Raw genomic sequence first — 22,862 nt, forward strand, 5'->3', positions numbered from 1 at the left:
AACGCCCCTCCCACTGATAATGAGGACTACCTGTGTGAGTGCTGGAGGGAACACTTAAATCACGGCAGGAAGAGAATTGAGGATGGAGTTATAGTGACTCCATTCACTCAGGAACCCAGGAATCTGTGCCAGATGCTATTTCCTTAGGCTCCACAGTGCCTTCCTGAGTAAGCCCTGGGACAGAGAGGGGCTCACACTCTTCTAGCTTGCCAGTACATGGGGAGGAAACACACAGCTCACTGCTATGTGCCAATCCTGCATGCAGCTTCTCTTTACTGCCTCTAGAGAAAATGCACCATTAATTAATATTCAAACCCCTCTAGAATGATTCAGTACCTTAAAAACAGGAGCACAGAACCCCCAGTCACCAAATAAAAACCTGATGCTCAGGCCAGAGGTCTCAGTAACAGTGTGGCATTTTAATGGTTATCCTAAGGTGGGGGTTTTTTCCCCTCCAGAAAGCAGACAGTATTCAGCCATAGACAGCTTATCGTTGCTGAATGTTTTTCTTCATGAAGTGCATGAGAAGCCAGCCCTAGCAACCAAAATTCAGTTCTTCCTCTGTTCCTACACTATTTCTTGCCTCCCTCAGATAAAGGAAGTCTTATAAATTATGATTCTTAAAATCAATCCATAAAGACACATGGGTCTTCCCAAGAGTTTATCAGCATTTTACAAGGCAGCTGTATATTGCAAACGCTTTAAAAACAGTGAAGTAGGCAGCCAAATGCCGGATATTATACATAATCTTTATTCGGCAGCTTTCGAGGTGGACAGTAACCAAAGCCAGTCCCTTCTTTCTCGGGTTTCCTGACTGTGTCCTCGCGAGTTGATTCTTAGGTTATAATTCAAGGTCACAAAAGCAGTAATTTCAAACACTCATGCCACCAAATGAAAGTGGCTTCCAGAAAAAGCACCAGAACGTATGTTATAGAAATGTAAGGCCAGTCACGCAAAAGCGGCAACCTCTCTTGGGCGTCTACAATTCTCCCCTGAACCGTTCTTGCAGAATTGTTTTCCAGGAAACCCAACACAGTGCAGAGTGAGGGGTGAAGCTTGAGTAGCCCTTTCTGAACAAGGTGTGGAGCACTGCCTGGGCTTCCCGTGGCTGGTGCTGGGGCACCAGGGTGGGGTTGGTAGAGACTGTGCTCCCAGGCCAGGACTGCTCAACCCTTCCTCCCAGCTCCCCGAAGTTGCTGGCCAAGGGGCTCCTGGCCTGGGCACTTCTCACCAGGAGTGGTGATTGAGAGAAATGAAAAAGGAGATGAGAAAAGGGTGGAGAATGAGACTGTTCAGGAGACTGGGTCGGATTCATAAGTGACAGGGGACACTTGAATACACTCCCCTGCGCATGGAAAGGTCTGCCCCGAGGTCGCTTTGCTAGTAAACCAGCACGGAAGGCTGCAGACTTCAGTCCAATCCAGGCTCACATGGAAACACGCTCACATGTGTCTATACACACCACCCGCTTAGGCGACCAATAAAAACATTAAATTCTTACAAGCCAGTAAACCACAGCTGCTCAGCCATTTCCCTTCGCAGCCTATCTGTTCACAACACAATGGTGACAAGTAGTTTTAAACCATAAAGAGCTTTTCGATGCGGAGGGCACAGAACATCCAGCCATCACCAAGTCCTACGGTCTGAGGACTTCAAGGCGGCCCCCTCCCCGAGAGCCATGTGCCTTGCACAGGACAACTCCCCCCTGGTAGCCTGCTCTAGCTCTTACCCGTGCTGCTGGGTTTTTGCTTTGTTGATTTTTCTGCTTCTGTGTATGAAGCTCAGACTGGTCTTGCCTGATTCTCCTGCCCCAGTCTCTCCCTTTCTGGCAATACAGGCATATGCCACCATACCTAGGTCCATGCCAATTTTTAAAAAAAAATTTATGTGTACCGGTGTCTGTGCACACAAAGGCCAGAAGGTATTGGCTCCCCTGGAACTGGGGTACAGAGGGTTGTGAGCTACCATATGGGTGCTGAGAACCAAACCTGGGTCCTCTGGAGCCAGGGCTCTCATATCCACTGCGCCATCTCTCCAGCCCCTCCATGCTTTTGAGAGGACTTCATCTCCCAAAACTCAAAACATCTGCTCGGTCCATGAGTTGAATTTTTAAACCTGTGGTGCTTAATTAGCATACTCACTGGTGTGTAATGCCCCCTTGGAGTTTTATGTCCAAGAGTCCAACTTACACTCTTTCCTGGGGGCCCCATACATGCCTGAATGTATTCTTTATTCCTACCCACCCTTCCAACTAAATAATTAAAAAATTTTACCTCTTATTCAGTGACTGAAACCTGGGGGTCCTTCCTCTAGCTCATTGCTCATTTCCCTGGCCTCCTGCACCCCGTGTGCTTCATTCCAGCATGTTCCACAGCTCCTCTCACATCTGCAGCAGCCTCTGAAGGAGCAGCAACTTTTCACTCTATAAAATTGGAACAGAGTTTTCTCTTCCAGCCCCTTCCCAGTCTAGGATCAGAGAAGGTCACAGATCTGATCTGGTCTTTATTTGAAATGCTAAAATGGCCTTCTATTGTTTGCGCAATAAAGAGGGATCCTTAGGGTGCCCTGGAGCTCTGGCCTGGAGCTCAGTCTGCAGCCAGCTGACCCTCACTGTCTCCTGCAGACACCGTCTCCCTTCCCAAAGTCTTGGTACAGGCTCTCCTCTCCGCCCAAGTCACTTCCCCAGACAGGCAGCACAGGATGGGTCTCCCTGTAACATGCTGGCACTGCCATGTGCCCTGTGACACACAGCCATGGGTAAATAGCCGTGCCACTTAAAGGTTGGTTTTTTAGGGTCTCCAAGGTTCTGGAGGAATAATGTCCTCCTCTAACAGAATCCCCAGGTGTGACCTCATAGAGTACATGGGGGAGGGGCAGTGTTGTCCTGATGGGATCTTTGAAGACAGTGATAGCAGGATGGCATCCTTCAAACACCCGACTAATGGACTCTATTAAAGCAATCATGAAGCCTTCAGCTGTTTCCTTCGAAAGCTGAGAAATGCCCCTAAATGAGAAAGAAATGCTCTTTCCCATGACCTCCTGCCCATGTGTAATCCAAAGGTTTAAAGAGACGGAGTTAAAAAAGCAGTGCAGTTTATTGGTTATATGCGCACAGACTCTAGAGCTGCATACAAATCCTGGCTCTGGTGTGTGCTGACTCTCCCATCTTGGGCACGTCACCCAACCTCTCTGTGCTTTCAGCCATCAAAATCCTTCGTCTTCATCTGTTAAAGGAGGTTTGTGATGGCAGCATATCCTGTAGCGCTGTCATGAGGACTGAATGAGCTGATGTACTTGTTATATGCTCTGTGCAGGGTCCCATGCTGTCCACTGCAAGCAGTACATAGTCACCTGCCATTTCATTATTACTGTTTTCAGAGCCTCAGAGCCTTCTGGCTGAAGCTGTTATATTTTGGTCACAATAGAACTCAAAGCTTAAAACTAAAATGTCAAAACTGAAATATCCACTGGCTTGTTTTCTTTCACATAGAGCTGTTTTAATGAAAATATTCTGAATGAATAACCTTGTTGATTCAGATAAAACAAACAAAATGCCTGTTAGAGGATGGTTGTTGGCTTAACAGAGTGTGACAAAAACATTCCTCAAATATGCATAATAACCTGTTCATATCCAGTGAATCCACATGCATATGACCTTGTTTACCTTTGATACATAAAGAACAAGATTAAATTCAGTTAGCTGTGCTTCACAATTAAATCAAACCAATTCAACAAGTCATTGTACTAAAGCAGAGCACACATACTCACAACCACCCAAGTGTAAAGAAAAAAGACTTAGGGCTTAGTGGTAGGACACTGCTTAGCATTCATACACACACACACACACACACACACACACACACACACACACACACACTATGTCAACCCAAAACGAACTTGTAAAAAACTTAAAAAAAAACAAAACAGTGGAGTAAAATGTTTCCAGTAGACATATGACTATCTCTACGTCCAAGGAATTCAATTCCTAAATATATACCAAGACATATGAGTAAGGATAGATAGCAAGATTGTTCATAGTAGCTAATTCACAGTAGCCCAAAATGAAAGAGAGCCCAGCTGTCTATCAACAGGAGAATGGATAAACAAACGGTGGTGTGATTACATAACTGAATGTCATATATTAATGAGAATAAGTAGACTACTAATGTATACAGCAACATGAATGGAGCTCAAAGAAATTATGTCACAAAATAATACAGATCAAAAATGATGTAACTGTATTACTGGTGTATATGACTGCTGTAGATTGATCTTGAACCCCTCCCAAAGATTCAGGAGTTGAAGCTTGGTATTGGGAAGGGGTCGAACGTTTAAGATTAGGGGACCAGATTGGAGGTCTTTATGTAACTTGGGGGCATGCTTTCAAAAAAATTTTAGGACTCAAGTTCCTCTTTGCTCTCTGTTGAAGAGGAAACAGGTACAGACTAGGAAGGAGCAAGAAAAATTCTTACAGGATATAAACAATGTTCTATTATATATCTTTATTTGAGGAATGGTTACATTTATCTATATATGTGTAAAATTCATCAATCTTTCTATGTATGTGTTTTACTTCTGTTATAAAAACCCTCTCAAGAGCCAGACGTGGTGGTGTAAGCCTTTAATCCCAGCACTCAGGAGGCAGAGGCAGGAGGATCTCTGTGATTTCAAGGCCAGCCTGGTCTACGAAGTGAGTTCTAGGACAGTCAGGGCTGTTACACATATAAACCCTGTCTCAAACAAACAGACAAACAAACAAACAAACAAACAAAAACAAAAAAAACACTCTCAAGTAGTAATTTAAATTATGACTGATTGTACATGAACTTAACAAAATTAGTTTCCCTTTGCTTATTCCATATGTTATTGGAGATTTGTCAGAGTGATCCACCCACAAACACACTATGTAACCCACAAAGGTTATTCACTGACATCAAAACCCCTGACAAGATTATAGATGAAGTCTTAGTAAAGACAACTAAGGCAAATGGAGGAATAAGGGTAGTATGACTTGTGCTTTCATCCATTAAAATCCTTTGTCTTCATCTGCTAAAGGAGCTGCCAGGATGCACAGATAGGAAAGACCATGTAAGTACACAGCAAGACGGTGGCCATCTGCAAGCCAAGGAAGAAGCTTCCAGAGAATTCAGATCCACCAACTTCAGACCTGGACTTCCAGCCACCAGACTGGGAGAACACATATGACTACTTAAGCTTTCCAGTCAGAGGTGTTTTGTTACAGCAGCCCCAGGAGACTAAAACACCAGGAAAAGACAGACACCTTCAAGACAAACTCCAGGAGGTCAGTGCAGGCCTCATAAAGTTGGCCTCTGATTCCGAAATGCTGTCAGAAGAACAAAGGCTAGTCAGCCCTCTCTGGGCAAGCACAGAGCAGGGACCGTGCTAGCAGCAGAGGCCTTTCTACTGCCAAGGGAGCAGGGTGTGTGTTTCCTCTGGTTATAATGTGGGCCCCACAGGAGCAGCCTGCCTGAGCTGGAAGGGCTGGTTTAAATCTTCCCAAGCTTAACACTACTACACCCTGAGCAGACGCTAGGAGCTGCTGCAGACATGGAGCAATGAACTGCTGCTGGGGGGTGGAAATGGCCTGGTACAACCACTTTGGAAAACTAATCAGTAAAATCTCTTAAGATAAATACATACTTATATTGTGACCCACAATTCCCCTCCTCAACATACACTCTACAAAATTCAGTATGTGTACGCACCAAAATAAGTGTATACGAATATTCACAATGGCACGACATCCGTGTCCTTTAAGGGAAGAGTGGGTAAACAGTATATTCATACATGGACTAGACAGCAAAGAGAAGAAACTACGGATACACGGGACAGCTGAATGTCTAATGTAATAGTAAACAAAGACAGGCAAAGATGCTGTGTATTAAACAAGTCCATGTATATGAAACTGCTCTCGGGGGACAGAGGTCAGAATGGAGCCTATCTTTGGAGTAGAGTAACAGTGACGGAGAAGGGGACCTGAGGTGGCTTCTGGGGCTCTGTTCTAGATCATGAACCAAGTGCTAATTATATAGGTTTTAGTTATGCAAAAACTCAACGAAGTAGACACCTGATATTTCTACTCTCTACTATATTTAAACGATGCTATAATATTTAATTAAGACTGGATAGGAGTTTTGAATTTCTATTGTTATACTAGATTGTATTCCATGACTGATAATCTGGATTTGACTTTTTGCCACTTAAGAAGAACAAGGAAACCCAAGGGACTTCCCCAAGTCTTTCTTCTAACAAAGAGAAGCCAACCCAAGTAAGTAGTACAGAGCAGCTCTGAAGAGCTTGAGATACTGCCTTGTGCACCCCAGCAATCCATCACCCAGTTACCCTGTTCTGGACAGAGGGCAGTGTCTCTGAGACCTCTTGAACAGCAAGACAGAGCCTTCTGATCCTGCCAAAATGACTGCTTAGTTTCCTGATTATGATTCAATTCCACAAATGAACCGTGGTGTGACAACATGGGAGGTAGATTATGTTCCGGCTGACTCCACAAGTTCATTGGCCTGTGTCTGGTGCTGATATGCAAAACCCTGGGTAAGACAGAAGCAGCTTCACTTAGCCCTAAGATATCACCATAGCCATGGGTCCCCGCTACCCATCTAATGATCACAACAGCTTATGGTTATTTGTTTTGACCAATACAATGGTCTCCTTGTAATGCTTAGATTGGCTAATTATCAATTACTGGGCCCCTTTTCATGAAATTACAGGAATATACATATACATATTTTTTCACCAGGATTTTTAAATTGTATTTTTAAGTGTGGGTGTGTGTCTGTGTATAGGTTAAGTGGATATGAGGGCAGCGACTCAATGGCCAGAAGAGGATATCAGATCCCCTGGAACTGAAACTGCAGGCAGTTGTGAGCTGTTTTACATGGGTGCTGGTAAACAAACATGGGTCATCCGAAAGAGCAAGAAGAGTTCTTAACCCATGGAGCCATCTCTCCAGCCCCAGGGGTGTAAAATTTTAAGTCTGCAAACAAATTAGCTTTCTACTGAAGTTGTAAAGTCCCCTTTTGGCTTTTGTTTGGGGTGATACTGATTGAAGATGGCAAAAAGACTAAATGTATTTATCCTCTTCCTCTCAGGTACCCACTTTAATGAGTGTAAGATGGAGATCAGCTATACGTCTGCAAAGAGAATATGAGAGAAAATTCACAAACCAGGGATGTCAACACATTTCTTTGGAATGGTGAGACTGTAGAGTCTATTGCTACAAGCCTATCAAAGAATAGCATGAAGAAAATTCTGGAAACAGAGGATCTACCAGACAAGTTCAGTAGCTGCGGGGCTCTGCAACACACTTGTCACCTGGAGCAGGAGCATGCAGAATTCCTTCTCAACGGGCTGGAACCCTTTACCAGTGTCTGACAGGCGGATAGTAGGAACCAGAAATCTCTCTGGCTTAGCAGTTAAATGCTGAAGTGGAGCGGCCACCCTGAGCCCCTTGTGAGGTCACCCTACAAGGCACTTTGAGATCACACCCTGGCTGGCCTTCTTCCCCTTCCCTTCTCAGTTTCCCCGACAGAGCCGGCTCCTTAGAAAAGCAGCCCAGAGCCACACAAACTCCATTCTCTGTGTCTGCTTCTACAGAGTCTGAGCCGCGGCAACACCCAGTCTTCAGCAGCTACCACAGATCTTCTAGGCAGCTTTAGTGTCACAGCCCTGAGAATGGACAACCAGTGACAGCCAGACATTGGCTAAAAGCCTTCAGCATAAACTAGAGCCATCGAAGTCAACAATGAGATGGAGATAAGGACACTGTCATTTTGCAAGTGGGAAGAGGAAAGAGGGAGCGGAAAGGAAGGGAGGGGGTGAGTACGATGCACAGATATCACAGTATAGGAAGCCCAAATCACTCACCTTCATAAGCACAGTCTCCATTTCTACCAGGGGAGCCTCTTTCCACCCGAGACGCTGGCGACAGATGGATAATTAGCTACCCACCACCACCCAGTGATTTCCAAGCCTGCCCTCCCCTAGCGCCCCGCCCCTCGGCATTCATTCACTAAGAGTAATTTTGCAAACAGTCGTTGCACAGCTGGTAAGCACTATGTTGTGTCTCACGTGGAACAGCTTAGACATAATAGGACCAGAATCCTGAGCCTCTCGTCCTCTGCTCCTCCCCGAGCAGGCTTTAGAGATCTCACATCACTTACATGGAACACACACTTGTAACACTCGCTTAACATTCTGTCTTTAAGAGGAGACATCATCTGCCATAGCAATCATAATGCATGCCAAGTCAAAAGCACACTTTACAATTTATTTTACACATACCATACATTTTTCCAAGTTATAGCAAATTAGTGTTTTGGCAGGCTACGATAGAGTACCTACTTGAAAATTGACTTCATTGTTCTTTTTCTTAATAAATTTTAATGAGGAATTTATAGTATTAATGATTTTGAACTCGACTATCTAATAAAGTCCTTTCTTTCAACCCCTTAAATACATGCATGCAACACACACACACACACACACACACACACACACACACACACACACACAAAATGCCTTATTATGGAGCTATAGACAGATGGTCTCTAAGTTACAATAGTTAGTTTTACGATTTCTCTCTTTGTGATGATACAAATGTATATCCATTTGGTAGAAAGTACACTTTTCAAATTGTGAATATGGATCTTTTCTTGAGCTGACACACACTGATGGCATACTCTCAGGACGCGGGAAGTGACATGGAGCTGAAGCTCCCAACCAAACAAGAGTGCAAGGGCAAGCAGTTGATGCTCTACAACGAAGTATGCTACTAGGCCAGGGTGTTCAGTAGACTAAGGGTATTGAAAGTATTTTCTATTTATTTTCAACTTATAGTAGGTTTATCAGGATATAACCTCACCATATGTCATCAGGACATAACCTGTTCTTAACACAGATACTGGAAACACATGCAACCACAACCTTATCATCCAGTGTTTGCACACCTCGCTTTGATAAGATGGGTTAAAATTCATATACTTCCTAATAATCTAATTTCCAAGCTTGAAGTCGAGATTATTCTTAAGTGAGACAGGAGTTATGGTGAAGTCCTTGCTCTCCAGAGAGAAATCATGTGTGGTTCCTCAATACCCAGAAAAGATAACTACAGTCTATTAAGTTCTCTTTCTGAGTAGTGGGTGTGGAATTCTGGTCCTGTGTCCAATTTTGAGGAAATCACAGTGAAAAGCAGAGCTCCTGACCCGCCAAGCCCAGAACTGCTGCAGGGCTGCCTGAGTGACAGAAAGGCCAGAGATGGAAGCAAGGCATTGGCTACTGCAGTCACTCTCCAACAAGCCTCTTGCCTGCTGAAATACTGGCTTGGTTTTGTTTTGTCTGTTTGTTTTTCCTCCTTTCTTCCCTGACATTCTTTTCCTTTTATGGTAGATAGCAGAGGGGGTAAAACTTTAAGGCAGGACTCTGAGCCCCTAAATTTAATCACAAAATGTTAACTCTGTCACTCCCGAAGGTTTGTTAGAGACAAGGAAGAATTCCTTTCGCAGACAGATAAACAGGATGCACAGACAAACAAGGGTCTCTTCCCGCCGTTTAATGTATGAATACTTACCGCACCGCAAGTGTGTGTGAACAGGTGCCCTGTGTGTACAGAGGGGGCAGGACCGGACCTAGTGGACTCTAGGGTGAGGCAAAGCCCTGTGAAAACCCAGACCATGGGTCAGCAAACAGGTCTCTGAGACAAGCCTACCCAGTTATCCGGCACTGCACTGCTTAAGAACTGAAACAGGTCTATTTTTTAGATAGCTGGAAAAAAACCCTAAAACCTAAGAGCAGTTAAACTCTTCTGACATGTGAAAATCTTATGCAGTTCCAGCATCCTTGAATCCACTTGTCAGACCACGAGCTATGCTCTCTGGCCTTCACGGTGTCAAGGGCTGCTTCGGTGCTACAGCAGCAGAGCTGAGAAACTGTGACAGAGACTACGTGCCACTCGGAACCTATTTACTCCCTGGTTCTCCACAGCAGAGCCTGCCAAGCGCTGGTGTAGAGGAAGGCGTGCTAAGGACTAGCAGTCATTTTTGCTCAGCATCATTATGAAGGAAGCGGTGTGTCTATCTTACTTTAGCCTTTTGGGTCTCACTTAGCTTTCCCAATGGCAGTGTAGGACGCAGTGGGTAGGCCGTGTTTCGTTACCTGGCACCCCTTCGGTTAATGTGTGGTCACTGCACTGAGAACACACTGAGTTTGTGGAGAAGGATTTGATATGTATGCCCATTACACAACTGGACAGCCATAAATTATGCAATCATACTTGAACACAGCCTTGAGCCGGGAATGCAGCTCATTGGTAGGACGCTTGCCTAGCACGTATGAAACTCTGGGTTCAAGCCTCCGCAACACACAGAGATTCAGTTAGGCTTTTGTTCAGCCTGTCACTATGGAAACCTTCATATATGGACTAACTTCTAGCTCCTGCAGAACAAAACGACCCCAGGTGTCAGCTCAGGCAAAAAGATTCTTGTATTTCCAGGTCACTTGGGAGAAAAGTGGATATAAAAACTATCTCCACAACTAGGAAAAATACAGTAAACTAAAATTAGAATTAATCATCTAGACTCAACACCCAGGCACTACAGGGAAGCAGGTCTGGGGAGGGGCTCACAAGGAGAGGGTCAGGAAAGAGCCATGAGGAGAGAGGAGTGCACCCCACACTCTTGGGGTCACATTCTCAGAAAGCCGCCAGATTTAGCTAGGAACCAGCCAATCTCACATTCGATTTTGCATACTTTTCAATACTTTGCGTAATTTCTTCTTTGGGAAATAAAATATATACTCGAAAACAAAGTTTCCCTTTCTGAGTGTTGTGACATCTATGCCCACACCACCAAATATCCAAATATGTTAATGATTTGAAACAAATGGTAAAACCCTTCAGACATGAAATTATTTCATATTATAGGAAAATAAGTACTCTTCTGGCTGGTTTAATATAATGGGCAATGTGTTTTACACTGTGTGTCAGGACCCATTAGTGCTGAAATCAGTTTAGTGTGCTGGCAAACCTGAAAAAATAGAGCAGAACAGGGCAGAAAACAGTGTGCATCACACATAACTGATATTGTTGCACACGTGTTTCAGTGGTGTGTATGTGTGTGTTCACACACAATCATTTATACAGGCCATGCTATTGTAAGTTGTACTCTTGCTAAGAATCGTGGCCAACACATGTAAGAATCCATTACAACCAAATGGAAACCATTGCAGTATAGTCTGGAGCAATAGTCCTAACTCATCAAACAGAAAAGCGGGAGGTGATTATTCTTGTTAAATGGAACATCTTTAAGTGACAAACTTTCCCACTGCATTAAAATATGCTAAAACTTTGATAGGCCTGGTGGGCCTGCAATCCTAGCTACTAAAGGAGACTGAGACAGGAGGATGGCCAGTTCAAAGGCAGCTGGGGCAACATCCTGTCTCCAAAATAGTCCTACGTTTGTGGGGAAAGGAGGATACTAAGGTATCCCTTGTCAAGTACACTTCTTTAAATAATATGTAACTATTAATAAATACAAACTTGCTCAGGAGAGGAAGACTCATCAAAAGTCAGGCACATCAATCTTGACATCATCTGGAAGGATGAGCAACCGGCTTCTTTACGAAGCACACCAGTGTTATTTTTCACACTGATTGTACACTAATGAGTACACCATGGAACAGAAGAGGAAATGTCTAGAGGAACCTGGCGGGCAGAGTTAGCTTTGCCACAATCGTACCTTGACAGCTTCTCATGGTCACTTCACAGACACCAAAATAAAATGAAACTGCCACTTCAAAAAAAAAAAAAAAAACCAAACCAAAAATACATTTAAGGAAAGAAAAAAAGTCTGCTTTATGCTTAAGTGCCTACGATGTTCCCCCATTTTGTAGAGCATTCTCTTAATTACTTTCTTCTGATTGTCAGAAACCCCAAAGCCTGTTAGCTGTGAGACAACCGGCATTGAAAAGCAAGCAGTCATGAATGCAGTGGTGGTGGTGACTGAATGTAAAGGAGAGACCATGTCAACAACAGCTAAGCTGCAAGACTGCAGGCTGCAGGAAAAGCCACAGTGTGCCAGGGGCTGCCTGACAACTACCAGGGGAAGACAGCCTGGAACAACCCCAGTCAATACAAGACAGGGCTCTTATGGAGGCCATGCATTTGAGATACCGTGAACAGCTGTATCCATAAGGAAATGAGGTCAAGATTTAATGGGGATTTAAGTAGATATTCCTGAGAGGAGCTGTGCAATTCCCTCTATTGGATATCTGTATACTGTGGGGGACCAGCCCCCACCATTATTTACCCCAGGGACTCTCAAGGAATCAGGGATAAGAAACTTAGCTAGAAATAGAGAGAAAGAGAGAAAGAAAACACAGGATGGACTCAGGTGGGCCTGGATCCTTATCCAAATGGGCCCCGAACTTTAGTCCAAAGGTCTATTTATAACAATACCAAACAGTGGAGCAAAAGACCTCCTCCTTGCTAGTTACAGTCAAATGTAGACCCTTACAAACACCTGGTACCCAGGCCCGTGTTCCAATCAACCTCTTATGCAGTCCTGCTGGGTACAGCCACTAGGAAACCTAGTGGGTTACAACAGTATGCAGCCATTAGGAAACATGGTTGGGACATCATGATACTCCTGTAGGAAGAAGAAAGAGATGTTCTTGTGTTCTGGAATTGAGCACCGAGTGTGTAGTGGCTAATATTACAGAAACTCAAGCAGTGTCATCATATCCCAAAGAAGGAAGGAAACGGATAGAGACAAAGTGGTCTCCTGATGACACGCTCAGACCTTGCCCTACTTTGTTTCTGCTGCTGTGGATAAAACAGTGACCAAACCTACTTGTGAGAGGAAAGGCTTTATTCGGCTTACACATCCTAGCCACAGTCTATCACCAAAGGAAGTCAGGGCAGGACCCTGGAGGCAGGAACTGAAGCAGAGGCCATGGAGGAACACTACTTACTGGCTTGCTCTCCATGGCTTGCTCAGCCTGCTTTCTTATACAGCCCAGGTGCCTGCCCAGGGGTGACACTGCCCACAGTAGTCTGGACCCTCCCTAATCAATCATTAATGGACAAAATGCCACAGAGGCAGGCATGCCCACAGGCCAGTCAGATGGTTCCCTCTTCCCAGATGACACTAGTTTGTGTCAAGTTGACAAAACTAGCGAGCACAGAAGTTAAGGCTTATGAGAATAAATGATTTCATATTGTTTGAGAGTAGATATTCCATTTCCAAATTATTAGTTTTACATATACAACTTTAGATATATGCAGGTAAGTAACATATTAGGTACAAGCAGACATTTTACCATTTGCTTATATTACTAGAATGTACATATTCAAATGGCCATGAAACCCTTTTCAAAACCTTTTTTGGAAAACTTGGGACGACCTTATAATCAAGAGTACTTTACACAGGAGAACTGAGGATGATGTGCATCTCCAGTACTGAGAGCTGTCAATGTCTGGCTTATGAATGAATGGAATATGGACAGCTGTTGCAGTCATTTAAATCTCTATATTAAAATACCAATAATTGCTATCAAACCAATTCTTAATCTGTCAAACAAAATTCCTTATGGTTTGTCTCTATGCCATATGGAACAGAGGCTCAGGGCCTCCTCAGGCCACTTCTGAGTTTACCTATAACTTTGATTGACTGTGGGCCCCACACACGACTTTCCATTCCAGCCAGTTCACTCTGTCTGTTTCTCTGTTTCAGAACTTCTGAACAGTGCTCAGGCTTATACCAGCAACCTGAAAGTGCAGGGGGCGTAATGTCCCTCTGCAGGGGAGAAGATGGGGAGAGATCTCTGCTCCCCATCCTCTGGTGTGTAACTAATTCTAAGCGTGGTCCACAGCTCAACTGCTCAAAGCAGTGACCTGTTCATTAACTCATCTCCTACTGGCTTGCTTCTTCTCTTTGTCTCGTGTTCTTCACTCTCAGTTTGTAATTCTTGGGCTTGTCTTCCCATGAAACTATCTGGACTCAAGTCCTTGTTCCAGGGTCTAAATACATAAATGACATCAGTGTCATATGGTGATTTCCTGTCCTGCTTTGAAAAGCTGCTAGCTGTCTGGAGAAAGCAAACTAAAAGAGTCATTCCCTCCTCATCCTTTATACCTGGGTTGTGAGATGATTGGAATCAGTATTTAATGACTGACAGTGAGCACTTAATGACCTCCTGTTAATGCAAACAACTGCCCTGTGTGTTATGGGGTCTAGTCACTAGAACAAAACAGAGGTCTAGCCTGGAGGACCTCACACTTGCAAATAGGACTTGAAGTGGGGGGGCAGTGGAGGTGAGAATACCATATTTAGAGAGGATTCAGACTTCAGAGTGTTCCAAGCAGAGGAACTGTTTCTGAAAGACTAGCATCTCATCGCTGCCCACTGTCCCTCTCAGGTTTTCTAGTTTTAACATGTTTGGCTGAGAACATGGACCGCTTCGGAAACCCAGTATTGCCTCTCAGGTCAACACAGTTTGGTACATGGTGACTGAGCCTTGTGGTGACAGATTTACTACTGAAAAGCAAAGCAGATGCTTCTCTAAGTGGCTGCTCCTTCAATCAGGTGGGACGCCATATGTCCCAGGTAAACCACAGAGCCCAAACGTGCTGCCCTGCTGACCCTTGAACTTGCAAAGCATATTCCCACCTCGAGCCCTTTTCTCAAATATTGACACAGCTCATTCCCTCTCAGTTTTAAGCTGTTTACAGTCTTCCCTGGCTATCTTAAATGCTATCACCCCCTACACTGCCCCACTGCATTGCCTTGCCTGATCGATTCTCTTTCCCCCCTTTCCCTTCTTTTCATGTGTTTGTGGGTTTGATATGTATGCACACTATGCATGCTTGCATGTGCATGCATGAGGAGGCCCTAGATTGATGTTGGACTTGTCCTCAACTGCTTTTCTACCTTATTATTTTGAGGCAAGGTCTCTTAATCAAACCCAGAGGTTGTTGATATGGCTTATCTCTCTGGATGCTCTGGGGAATCCCGTCTGTCTTCTGAAGCTGGAATTACACGTCGGCCACCACGCCCACCTGACATTCATGTAGGTTCTGGAAAGCCAAGCCTTGGTCCTCCTGCTTGCCCAGGAAGCGCTTCGGCCACCGAACCATCTGCCTGCTCCCTCTCCCGCCATTTTATTCTTATTCATACATGACATATAATGCCACCTATTTATTTCATTGTAGGCTCCTCCCACTAAAAGCTCTGTGGTGCTAGGGACTCTTCCAACTTCCCTATTCTACTTCTATCCTTTCGGCTAACCTGGCCCAGAGAGGGTGTTTGGTAAGTATTTGTTAAAAGTACAACCAAATTCCATCATTCAAACCTTGAAATGATCATTAGCTACAGATAAAGTAGTATAATCTCATCTGGAATCATCATACTCAAGGGTCTCAAGCAAACATGAGTATTTTATGGAAAACAGTGTCCTTGTTTTTCAAGATCAGTGTAGTAGCAGGTATGAATACACAATCAGGTTTATATTACCATAACCTTATACAGGTCACAGGATTCAACTCATTGGATATCCATTGTTTTAAATAAATTTTGAAATTTCAGATCTCAGAGGCTATATTTAACTCACTAAAACAACTAATTTATTCATGAATTCATGTGACAAAAATCTATTGAATACTTATGACGGGTGTGGTGTTGGGTAAGGTGCTATAATTGAGTTTTGTAAAAATCAACTTTACACTTCACTGTAAAACCCATATCTTGCAGTAATAGATAAGAAAAGTTTATTTTTTTTAAAAAAGAAAGCCTTGTTTTTCCCCAGTATTTTATTATAAGCCTTATTTATTTAACTCAAAGAGCCTCCAGAGAAAGTTCTCATAGGGACGCTTTCAAATGGAGGCAATTTTAAAAGTAAAAGTTCTTTCCTGGAGAATAAGGGATGGAACCCCCACTGAATTTAGCAATACCCAATGCTCACTATTTAAAAAACGAAGTAGTTTCCAGAGCCTAGGGCTTGGTGCTTCCTCTACAAACTCAAACACAGGCGAAGCCCTCCTGGCTGGGCGATGGCCATCCACTCACGCCAATTTTCCACAGTGCCACAAGCCCTTGCCACTCTACTCCTAGCCTCCACCTGCCCTTCCTTTTCTTCCATCTCAGTTCCTGCTTCCGTCTCAGGAGTCCTGCCTCCACCTGGTGTGGCCCACCATCTTGAAGGCTTTATCACCGTAGCCTCCCGCTCACATCTCCCTTTCTCGGAATTGATTTATAGCCCAGGCTTATGAAGTAAGGCTTCCTTCCCTTTGCTGTGCCCGACCTGTGATGTATCACCCTCTCCTTCACCACCCAACTTATTAAAAGACAAGTCTGTTTGCACGGCTTGCCGGTCCCGTTCTCTCGATTTCTTCTTTCTTGTAGCACAAAAGCCCAATTTCCCCGTGGTGCCATGGTTTATTCCTTTTGGCCCCACAGGTCAATTTTCAAATGTCCTTTACTTCCAAGTCTTCTGAAATAAAAAAACTAAACTTTTAAAAAAGAAGCTCATAATAGAAGAGAGAGGCATTAAAGCTACTTTAAGGGAAGAAAGGGCATCCACGCCAAACGAATGGCTGGCTGCAGCCTGCAGGGAAAGGTACGGCCATTTACCAACCTGAATCACAGATTCAAGCTGTACCTTTAACTTCGCCAGGCCAAATGCTAGAAAAGCAGGGCATGGCATTTGAAAAATCTTCTCATTTACATGAGAAAGGAAATCAGAAATTCTCAAGTCTTCCATTGTGGTGCTGTACAATCCTTTCTCTAATCAGGTTATTATTTACCTTGAAATTTCTAATATTCTTGAGCGGTCTTATAAGAAATTTGCATATATGGTTTTACTTGCAAATACAGAAATAACGGTTTTTTTTATTATAAAGAAACCAAAACCTCTTATATGATTTTTACATCCACCAGAAAGAGATACGGCTGAAGCAATAAGAAAGTAAAGAACTAAGATTCAAAATTCATTTTTATGAATCCCCCTTTCAATCTAGGGTGAGATCCAACAACCTCACATTAAAATTTTAGAAGGCTTGACTTGAAGGACATGGGGCAATTTACTTTATATCGACAGCTTCCAGGGCACCTGGTCCATATATTATCATTAATTTTTAAAAACGATAAATGAGAAGGAAAAATCATATGTGGATAGGCCTTAGTTCTATTATTTTCAGTGTACCAATGGGATAATGCAATCTTTGCCCAAGGAGCAAAATTTTAAAAATTTAAGAAAAAGAAATAAATCTTTGGTTTCAATGTGTTGTATGTTTATTTGCACAGACCTGATTATTACAGGCTTTTCAAAGAGGCCTAGGGCAGCCCATTTGGGTTCTGACAGCAATTCAGTAGAATTTAAGATATTATGACTAAAATGTGTCCCAAGCAGATTAATCCACTCACGCGATTCACGCGATTTCAATAAAGTACTGGGCTATTAGCATCAAGGTGCATTCGCTCTGATGGATACTGCAGGAGAAATATAGACTCCAGGGAACCAAGCTGCAGTGGACATACATGAATATGCCATCTCGAGTCCTCTCTCTACCCAGCCCTATCTTTATTACGCAGAGGAATTTAAGCATCTATAGACTCTGGATGTTTTTTTGGTGTCCTGGTTCCTAGATATCACCGAAGAGCCGGACATTTGCCAAATTTCCTCCAAGTGAGCTGCACTGGGAAGGAAAGCCAGCACTTCGTTGACCGGAGATCTTATCACCATGGGTCTCTGGAGATTTCAGTTCCTAAATGGACCTTCTAACCATTGTGAAGGCTGGGAGAGTGGGTGATAGCAGAAATAAAGTATCCCGTTTCCTAAGGGAAAACACCCAAGAAGAACGCAAAACATTTCTCGGTATGGGCTTTTTCCTCATTTTGACCTCCCTCCCAACCTCTTTCTTTTATTTTTAAAGGCCCCCACCCCCTTACACACCTCCAGAGTTCATTCTAAAAGAAGCAACACAAAGACTATCCATCCTTCAGTCAAAAGCTTTTCAGAATGTAAATGTGGAAGAGAGTCTGGCGATAAAAGTTGCGGGAAGGGGAGAGGAAGGTGACCATTAAACACCCTTCTCTTTGGGTTAGACAAGAGATAAACAATAGAAATTGCAGAGTCAGGCAGTCAGGGATCCGACAGAGGAGGAGCTGGAAAGTGTTAGGAGAGCTCCCTTCAGAACCAGGGACACCGGCAGTCTCAAAAGGTGTAACCATTATCCTGTTTTGCTACCATGTGCCTCAAAGCAAAATGCTCATTTCCACATCCCCGAGTTCTGGGGTCCCAGCAAGGGGAAGCGAGAATCCCTACACCCAGCTGCCCAAGAACAGAAGCAGAACAGAAACTGTATGTACTCAGACTTGCAGGGTCGAAATAACCAACACTCTCCCACAGTGTTAGCTGGTGGCATCAAGTCAGGAAAAGCAGATCGCTGGATGTGGGGCGCAGTTTGGGGAGCGTGGATCCAATAGCACGCTACTCACTCTTACACGGGATTTTACAAACCCGGCCTTACCCTACCGCTTCCCTCTACACTTCACACACCAAGTGCATCCTGCCCACCTCACGGTTTCCATCATCAGTCAGCCAGAGAGGAGGGATCCTAGCGGGGATTCCTGGAAATGTCATCCCCTACACCTCGGATCCGCCACCTCCATCCCCACTGCTATCACACAGACACACAGACACACACAGACACACACACGCTCCTGCCATGATTATCATCAGGCCCGCTCTTCTCAAAGCCGGGTATCTCAGCGCGCACCGGACGCCTGGCATCTCTCTGATACACACCCTTCCCCCGCCTCGCTGGCTCCAGGCTTTGCCCCCTGGATGCCGCCTGCTGTCCCCGTTCATCCGCACTATTGTTCCACGCAGCACCCCTCGCTCCCAGGATCGCCCTTCCGAGAGCAACCGGGCTCAGTCCGGGGCGTCGGGACGCCCCGCACTCACCCAGCCCGCCCAGGCGGTGGTACCTTGCCTGACAGCTGGGTCCGCGGGCCCGCGGGAGCAGGCGGCGCTAGTGACAGCGACCGTGCCAAGCCTGGGAATAAAGCTGCTCTCCAGCCGCTCCCGCCTCCAGCGCCACCATCTTCCCCCGCCGCCACCGGGACCGCAGCCGCCCGCGCCCCGCTCCGGCTCTAGCTCGGCAGCCGCTCGGGCCCCTCCGGCCGCGGCCCCACCCCCTGCTCGCCGCCCGCTCGCCCTCGTGACGCGCGCCGGGGCCGGGCGGCTGCGACTGACGGCGGCGGCGGCCGGGGGGAGCGCGCGCACGCCGCGTGCAGCAGCGCCCCTGCCTCCCACGCCCACCCGCGTGCGCGCGCGGCGCGGGCCCGACGCGGCGGCGGCGGCGGCGGCGGCGGCGGCGCAGCAGTTTTGCTCCCGGCGCGCGCGCGCGCGTGCGAGCGTGCGAAGTGTCCGCGCCCCTCGCCGTGGCCGCGCCTGCGAGTCCCTCCCTCTCGTGGCCGGGATCCTGGAGTGGACGACGACGTGGCTGCCTCCCTCGGGGAACCCACGGGGACCTCCATCGTCCCCCGCCCCGGGTCCCTAACGCGCATCCCGGGCCGGACCTCTGCGTGTGGGGTCTGGCCACGTTTAGGACACGGAGCCGAGCAGCCGCGTGGACGGCTGCGCGTGTCCTCTCGTTAGTGACCCGGGGCATTTCCCGCTTCCAGGGTCTGAAACCCCGCGGCGCCCGCGGAAAAGGCTTGCAAGGCGGCGCTGCACCCCGCACGTGGCCGCGAGGGGGCGCCCGCGCGGGCTCGAGCCGAACAGGCTGGCTGCCCGGCTGCCCACCGGGGGCGCTGCCCAGTCCCGCTCCACCCTGCGAGCGTCTGGAAGGCGGAGCCGGGAAATGGTCCACTTGGCTCCTCCGGGCGGGTTGCTAGGAGCTTCAAGGAAGTCTTCCAGCCCGGCACGGGTGATCTGCTCGATCGATGACTGGGATCTCAGGAGGGTGGGAACCCTTGGCATCAGGGACCAGGTGGCAGGTGCTGTGCCTTAATGAAAAGCTGGGCTGGCCCCCCCGGGGGTTTTGGGGGGCTGGGTTCTGGCGCTAACCCCACGTGTCATAAGTGGTGTGGTAGCTACGTCGTCCCTCCTCTTCCGGACAGAGTTCTCAATTTAAAAATTAAGTGTCTATATTCCCTTGAACCCTTTTAATTTTCTGGTCCCTCTTCGTACACATAGTCTCATCTAGTGAAAGGAAGATTAAAAACCTTGCTTATCCGACCTCAGGAGAGATGAACCTATCATTGTACCGTGTTTCCATATCGAGCACAGTACCTCCAGAAATAACTACGGGTGTAGCCTGGAGCATTCTAGAATTCTTGTGTAGCTTGAAAATTCATATGAATTTTGCATTCTACTTCATAATGAATTTCTCTGCTTTGACAAGACGATAGCTTCTCCTGTCTCCTAAATATCTTTCAATAAAACAAACATATACAAGCGGTATGTACCGCTGTCGCTTGTCCTGTAACGTTCATTACCTACTCATTTTGTCAGTAAAGAGATTCTCACGGGGGGGGGGGGCAGGGGAGCCAGATGGGGTCCTTGTCCCTCCAGAGCTCATAGCACCCCGGGGAAAACGTCACACAACCCAGAGCAACTGTGAGCCTTCCAACCGCGAAGGTGCAGCGGGGAGCTGATGCTGACGGGCTGCCTGAGGAAAAGGCCTTTCCAGGAGACCAGTCAGAAGGAAGGAACGGTGTGAGGGCCCCTCAGGCAGCACCGAAGCACAGGATGCCTCCAGCAGGCAGCAGGCTCAGCTTTTACTTCTTGAGGCAATAAAAGGGCACTAGAGGGTGTTGAGAGTTGGGATTGATCCCGCAAGAGCAAGCGCGGGATCACGTTTCTGTTCTTGAAAGGGGCCTGAGGCAGGTCTGTGGAGAGAGACTCAGAGTCCAGGGCAGGAAAACCAGGGACGAATCCCTTGCCCTGCCTGTGTGGCGAGTGCTTCGTGGGTTAGCTCGGTTAGATTTTTGCCTTTGCTTTCGTTTGTACCCCGTTTGGGGGCGATTTCAGAGCACATTTCTGTAATTGTTTCTGTTTCCTTATGGTAGGTTCGCCGTGCTCATCTCGTTAAGTTTTAGGTTAAACAGGAGAGTATAGCTCCTTGGCGAGAGGCTCCTTTTGATGCTGTGGTGGTTGATCTTCATCATCACTGTAGAGCTCCTCTCTGAGGAAATGTCTAGCTTGATTTGCCTGAGCAGGAAGGCCCACCCTAAATGTGGGCAGCACCTTGACACAGACTGAGTCTAGACTGGATGTAGAGGAGAAACTGAGTGGAGGCCGGCCTTCTGCTCCCCACTCTGCCTCCTCACAATGGACTCGTTGTGACCAGCCTCCACAGCAGGCAGACTGCCACGCCTGCGCCACCCGGACGGAGGGAGGCTTCCCTTCTTCAGTGGCTTTGGTTGGCCATTTTGTCAAAGCAATTTCCGGGAAAGTAACCAATACAGCCGGGTCAGCTTGCTACCGTTTGGTTGGCTAACTCATTTTTCCCCGTGTGTGATATCCCCACCGAACCCTGAGTGATAGAAGCACTGCTGCTTTACTAATACTTTATCAATCTTACGTCACAGGGGCTTGGTGCTGATTGAAACAAACGTGTAAGATCACTTTGCTAACACCACTATAATGGCAATTATTTGTCAAATGTTCATATATGAAAATCTTCCATTCAACGAAGATATAGCTACCCTTGTTCCTTCTGGATGGCGTCTTTGTGCCTCATCTAGCAGGAAGCTCAAAACCACATTTGTAGTTCAGTGTAGGAAATGGATGGGCCCATATGGCATTTATATTACACCCTTCCTTTGGTGTAATATAGATTCCCTGGGTCCGCATTACTGGTATGTTTCTACCTTACTATTAATACTCTCTTATAAGGACTCCCAACATTTGTATCCATCTTCTGCCATTAACAAAAGTCAAAACTGCTATTCCCTTCTTCAAAGGGAATATGTAAAACACTGGCAAACTGCCAGCCAATGTAGCCGGGAACAATGTGTAGACAGGGTACCAAGTGACTTAAGCCCAAGTCAAAGCCTTATCCTCTGCTGTGTGTAGATCAGAAGTCTGTGCATGCTAGCTTAAAGCCTCATATTTAAGAAACCCAGGAGTGTCTCCCTGTGGCTCCTGGACAGTGAGCCTCTCCAGGACCATTCCTGAAGTCCCCGGCTCCACCAGCGTGCCCTGAGCCCACCTGTCTTACCGTCTGAGTACTGTTTACCAGTTAAGGGGGAAGGCAGGGGTTCATGAACGTTTTATTTACTTAGGTTTCTTGTTGACAGCGGACACCTTGAGGTCATGGGATTCGATAATTTCATTTGAACCCCACAGGTGTGAGCATATCTTTTGGGGTTCGGTGTGGCTCTAGACAGCCCAACCTGTGCACCCCTGTTCTGACAGCAGGTGCTGTTGTCCATTGACTTTGATGTCTTCAGGTGACTAGTGTCTTTCTGCCACAGCCTTTGAGTTTGCGTCTTAAAAGCCGATACTGTAGAAAGGACAATCCCATAATAACCTTTGGTAATGCATTTTCCCCTGACTTTAGTTTTGCTAGTATTTGATAGTCCAGCAAACTATCTAATTACTGTACAACACAGATACTTTTGTCAAAGCATTTAAAATGCATGAGTAAAATAAAATTATAGACTATATGCATCCTGAACATCTACAGGCTTGCCCTTATATGCCAATTTTTATTTCATCAGCCTTTTCCCTGGGTGAAAGTCCTGCCCTAGCTACATAGCATCACTTCTTTTCTTCTCTAACTCCCAAACAGGTCAGACTCCAGTGAATCACATCCACTGTGC

The 22,862-nt window shown here is 46.0% G+C and overlaps 1 protein-coding gene across 2 annotated transcripts in view; it reads right to left on the reverse strand.

Moving 5' to 3' along the window:
- Positions 1-19,151, reverse strand: part of Apba1 (amyloid beta precursor protein binding family A member 1) — a 208,890-nt gene extending 189,739 nt beyond the window's left edge. For both annotated transcript variants that reach the window (XM_059259587.1, XM_059259579.1), the window contains exon 1: positions 19,017-19,151. The gene's annotated coding sequence lies outside the window, so the exon portion shown is untranslated. The remainder of the gene's footprint in view (positions 1-19,016) is intronic.
- Between the last annotated feature and the right edge of the window lie 3,711 nt (positions 19,152-22,862).

The sequence above is a fragment of the Peromyscus eremicus genome, chromosome 1 (assembly GCF_949786415.1).
Source record: "Peromyscus eremicus chromosome 1, PerEre_H2_v1, whole genome shotgun sequence".
Classification (NCBI taxonomy): Eukaryota; Metazoa; Chordata; class Mammalia; order Rodentia; family Cricetidae; genus Peromyscus; species Peromyscus eremicus.